The sequence below is a fragment of the Lethenteron reissneri genome, unplaced genomic scaffold (assembly GCF_015708825.2).
Source record: "Lethenteron reissneri isolate LAM-NWPU_2019-01 unplaced genomic scaffold, ASM1570882v1 scaffold_1338, whole genome shotgun sequence".
NCBI classification, from domain to species: domain Eukaryota; kingdom Metazoa; phylum Chordata; class Hyperoartia; order Petromyzontiformes; family Petromyzontidae; genus Lethenteron; species Lethenteron reissneri.
The window spans coordinates 3086-7754 of record NW_026891045.1 but is presented as its reverse complement, the minus strand read 5'-3'; the positions used below and the strand labels follow the sequence as shown (position 1 = coordinate 7754).

Genomic DNA, 4669 nt, shown 5'->3' with positions numbered 1-4669 from the left:
CACAGTATATAGTTTATACAGTACGCTACTGTAAATTGCTTTGTTTTGCTAAATTATCACCGTCCTTTAAGACTCCTGGGTAGGCTAGAGGCCATCTTCGACTTACGTATTTTCGGCTTACGACGGGTCGTCGTAACGCATCTCCGTCGTAAGTAGAGGACTGCCTGTGTTGTGACTTTCCTAAGAAATAACACAACCATAAACATTATCATAGCCCCATCGGGAAGGGCGTTCGTGTCTTCTAGAAAGAGGGAGGAGCTTCTAGAAGAGGGCGAGTCTTCTAGAAAGAGGGCGTGTCCTTCTAGAAAGAGGGCGTGTCTTCTAGAAAGAGGGCGTGTCTTATAAGAAAGAGGGCGTGTCCTTCTAGAAAGAGGGCGTGTCTGTATAGAAAGAGGGCGTGTCTTCTAGAAAGAGGGCGTGGCCTTCTAGAAAGAGGGCGTGTCTTCTAGAAAGAGGGAGGAGCTTCTAGAAAGAGGGCGAGTCTTCTAGAAAGAGGGCGTGTCTTCTAGAAAGAGGGCGTGTCTTCTAGAAAGAGGGCGTGTCTTATAGAAAGAGGGCGTGTCTTCTAGAAAGAGGGCGTGTCTTATAGAAAGAGGGCGTGTCTTCTAGAAAGAGGGCGTGGCTTCTAGAAAGAGGGCGTGTCTTCTAGAAAGAGGGCGTGTCTTCTAGAAAGAGGGCGTGTCTTCTAGAAAGAGGGCGTGTCTTCTAGAAAGAGGGCGTGTCTTCTAGAAAGAGGGCGTGTCTTATAGAAAGAGGGCGTGTCTTCTAGAAAGAGGGCGTGTCTTCTAGAAAGAGGGCGTGTCTTCTAGAAAGAGGGCGTGTCTTATAGAAGAGGGAGTGTCTTCTAGAAAAGAGGGCGTGTCTTCTAGAAAGAGGGGCGTGTCTTCTAGAAGAGGGCGTGGCTTCTAGAAAGAGGGCGTGTCTTCTAGAAAGAGGGCGTGTCTCTAGAAAGAGGGCCGTGGTCTTCTAGAAAGAGGGCGTGTCTTCATAGAAAGAGTGCGTGTCTTATAGAAAAGAGGGCGTGTCTTCTAGAAGAGGGCGTGTCTTCTAGAAAGAGGGCGTGTCTTCTAGAAAGAGGTGCGTGTCTTCTAGAAGAGGGCGTGTCTCGTAGAAGGAGGCGTGGCTTCTAGAAAGAGGGTGTGTCTTCTAGAAAGAGGGCGTGGCTTCTAGAAAGAGGGCGTGTCCTTCTAGAAAGAGGGAGTGGCTTCTAGAAAGAGGGCGTGTCCTTCTAGAAGAGGGAGGGGCTTCTAGAAAGAGGGCGTGTCTTCTAGAAAGAGGGAGGGGCTTCTAGAAAGAGGGAGGGGCTTCTAGAAAGAGGGAGGGGCTTCTATAAAGAGGGGCGTTGTCTTCTAGAAAGAGGGCGTGGCTTCTAGAAAGAGGGCGTGTCTTCTAGAAAGAGGGAGGGGCTTCTAGAAAGAGGGAGTGGCTTCTAGAAAGAGGGTGTGTCTTCTAGAAAGAGGGCGTGGCTTCTAGAAAGAGGGCGTGTCTTATAGAAAGAGGGCGTGTCTTCTAGAAAGAGGGTGTGTCTTCTATAAAGAGGGCGTGTCTTCTAGAAAGAGGGCGTGTCTTCTAGAAATAGGGCGTTGGCTTCTAGAAAGAGGGCGTGTCTTCTATAAGATGGGCGTGTCTTCCAGAAAGAGGGCGTGTCTTCTAGAAAGAGGGTCGTGTCTTATAGAAAGAGGGCGTGTCTTCTAGAAAGAGGGCGTGTCTTCTATAAAGAGGGCGTGTCTTCTAGAAAGATGGCGTGGCTTCTAGAAAGAGGGAGGGGCTTCTAGAAAGAGGGCGTGTCTTCTAGAAAGAGGGCGTGTCTTCTAGAAAGAGGGCGTGTCTTCTAGAAAGAGGGCGTGTCTTCTAGAAAGAGGGCGTGGCTTCTAGAAAGAGGGAGGGGCTTCTAGAAAGATGGCGTGGCTTCTAGAAGAGGGAGGGGCTCTAGAAAGAGGGCGTGTCCTTCTAGAAAAGAGGGCGTGTCTTCTAGAAAGAGGGCGTGTCTTCTAGAAAGAGGGCGTGTCTTCTAGAAGAGGGCGTGGCTTCCTAAAAAAGGGCGTGTCTTCTAGAAAGGAGGGCGTGTCTTCTAGAAAGAGGGCGTGGCTTCTAGAAAGAGAGCGTGTCTTCTATAAAGAGGGCGTGTCTTCTAGAAAGAGGGCGTGTCTTCTAGAAAGAGGGCGTGGCTTCTAGAAAGAGGGCGTGGCTTCTAGAAAGAGGGCGTGTCTTCTATAAAGAGGGCGTGTCTTCCAGAAAGAGGGCGTGTCTTCTAGAAAGAGGGTTCTAGAAAGAGGGCGTGGCTTCTAGAAGAAAGAGGGAGGGGCTTCTAGAAAGAGGGCGTGTCTTCTAGAAAGAGGGCGTGTCTTATAGAAAGAGGGCGGGTCTCTCTAGAAAGAGGGCGTGTCTTCTAGAAAGAGGGCGTGTCTTCTAGAAAGAGGGCGTGTCTTCTAGAAAGAGGGCGTGTCTTAGAAGAGGTCGTGTCTTCTAGAAAGAGGGCGTGTCTTCTAGAAAGAGGGCGTGGCTTCTAGAAAGAGGGCGTGTCTTCTAGAAGAGGGCGTGTCTTCTAGAAAGAGGGAGTGGCTTCTAGAAAGATGGCGTGGCTTCTAGAAAGAGGCGTGTCTTCTAGAAAGAGGGAGTGGCTTCTAGAAAGAGGGCGTGTCTTCTAGAAAGAGGGCGTGTCTTCTAGAAAGAGGGCGTGGCTTCTAGAAAGAGGGAGGGGCTTCTAGAAGAGGGCGGTGTCTTCTAGAAAGAGGGCGTGTCTTATAGAAAGAGGGCGTGTCTTCTAGAAAGAGGGCGTGTCTTCTAGAAAGGAGGGCGTGTCTTCTAGAAAGAAGGGCGTGTCTTCTAGAAAGAGGGCGTGTCTTCTAGAAAGAGGGTGTTGTCTTCGAGAAAGAGGGAGGTGGCTTCTAGAAAGATGGCGTGGCTTCTAGAAGAGGGCGTGTCTTCTAGAAAGAGGGAGTGGCTTCTAGAAAGAGGGTATGTCTTCTAGAAAGAGGGCGTGTCTTCTAGAAGAGGGAGTGGTTCTAGAAAGAGGGCTGTCTTCTAGAAAGAGGGCGTGTCTTCTAGAAAGAGGGAGTGGCTTCTAGAAAGAGGGCGTGTCTTATAGAAAGAGGGCGTGTCTTCTAGAAAGAGGGCGTGTCTTCTAGAAAGTGGGCGTGTCTTCTAGAAAGAGGGCGTGGCTTCTAGAAAGAGGGCGTGTCTTCTAGAAAGAGGGCGTGTCTTCTAGAAAGAGGGAGTGGCTTCTAGAAAGAGGGCGTGTCTTCTAGAAAGAGGGAGTGGCTTCTAGAAAGATGGCGTGTCTCCTAGAAAGAGGGCATGTCTTCTAGAAAGAGGAGTGGCTTCTAGAAAGAGGGCGTGTCTTCTAGAAAGAGGGCGTGTCTTCTAGAAAGAGGGAGTGGCTTCTAGAAAGATGGCGTGTCTTCTAGAAAGAGGGCGTGTCTTCTAGAAAGAGGGCGTGTCTTCTAGAAAGAGGGTGTGGCCTGAGGCCAGGAGCCCCGCCCCTCCCCCACGTGGGAGACCTCGTGACTCGTGGCTGTCAGTGGGATGATCCCCCTCGTGCTGATCACAAGCCGCCGTCGTCGTCGTCGTCACCACCTCGTGGTCGTCGTCACCGTTCTTCTCGTCGTCGCCTCCGAGTGAGAGACACGGAGAGAGACACGGAGAGAGACACGGAGAGAGACACACACAGAGAGACAGAGAGACACACACAGAGAGACACACACCCACAGAGACAGGCACAGAGAGACACAGAGAGACAGACACAGAGAGACACAGAGAGAGAGACACACAGAGAGACACAGAGAGAGACACACAGAGAGACAGAGAGACGCGAGAGAGACAGAGAGACAGAATTTGCGTGTCATCCTTGCGCAGGGGCCATGCTAATCTTCTCTGTATCGTTCCAATTTTAGTATATGTACTGCCGGAGCAAGTACAGAGAGAGACACAGAGAGACAGAGAGAGACAGACACACAGAGAGACAGACACACAGAGAGACACAGAGAGACACAGAGAGAGACAGACACAGAGAGAGAGAGAGAGACACAGAGAGAAACACACACAGAGAGAGACACAGACACAGAGAGAGACAGAGAGAGAGAGACACACAGAGAAACACAGAGAGCAGAGAGAGACAGGAGACACAGACACAGAGAGACAAGCACACAGAGATGACACGGAGAGACAGAGAGACACAGAGAGACATACACAGAGAGACAGAGAGAGAGACACAGAGATACACAGAGAGAGAGACACACACAGAGAGACACAGAGAGACAGAGAGAGACAGAGAGACACAGAGAGAGACACAGAGAGACAGAGAGAGACAGAGAGAGACACGCACATAGAGAGATATGTAATATACAGTTTATACACACAAACAGTACTGTTATATATACACACACAATTTTTATAGAGATGTAGGACCTGAAATACACGCGCCACGCGCTCTGTGGGTCTGTTGCTAGGCAGACAAGCAAGTGTACAGTAGGGGTATTTGAGGACGATGTTGTTGTTGCTGAGAGGAGACCCGTTAAGTGACGTGACAGCTGTTATGGGCAACCGGGGACACAGGCCGGTGATTGGCCGAGAGGTGATTGCTTAACGAGTGGCGTCGCCCAGGCGGCAATAACAAAGTCACGTGGGGTTGGGGCCTGGGGGGTGATGGGTAATCGGGGGGTGAGATAAT

At 50.4% G+C, this 4669-nt stretch overlaps 1 non-coding gene across 1 annotated transcript; it reads right to left on the bottom strand.

The window, feature by feature from the left end:
• Positions 1 to 3815: 3815 nt before the first annotated feature.
• LOC133362028 (U6 spliceosomal RNA) lies at positions 3816 to 3917 on the bottom strand. The gene has a single exon (XR_009757448.1). It is a non-coding gene; the product is annotated as a U6 spliceosomal RNA (small nuclear RNA).
• Positions 3918 to 4669: the final 752 nt, after the last annotated feature.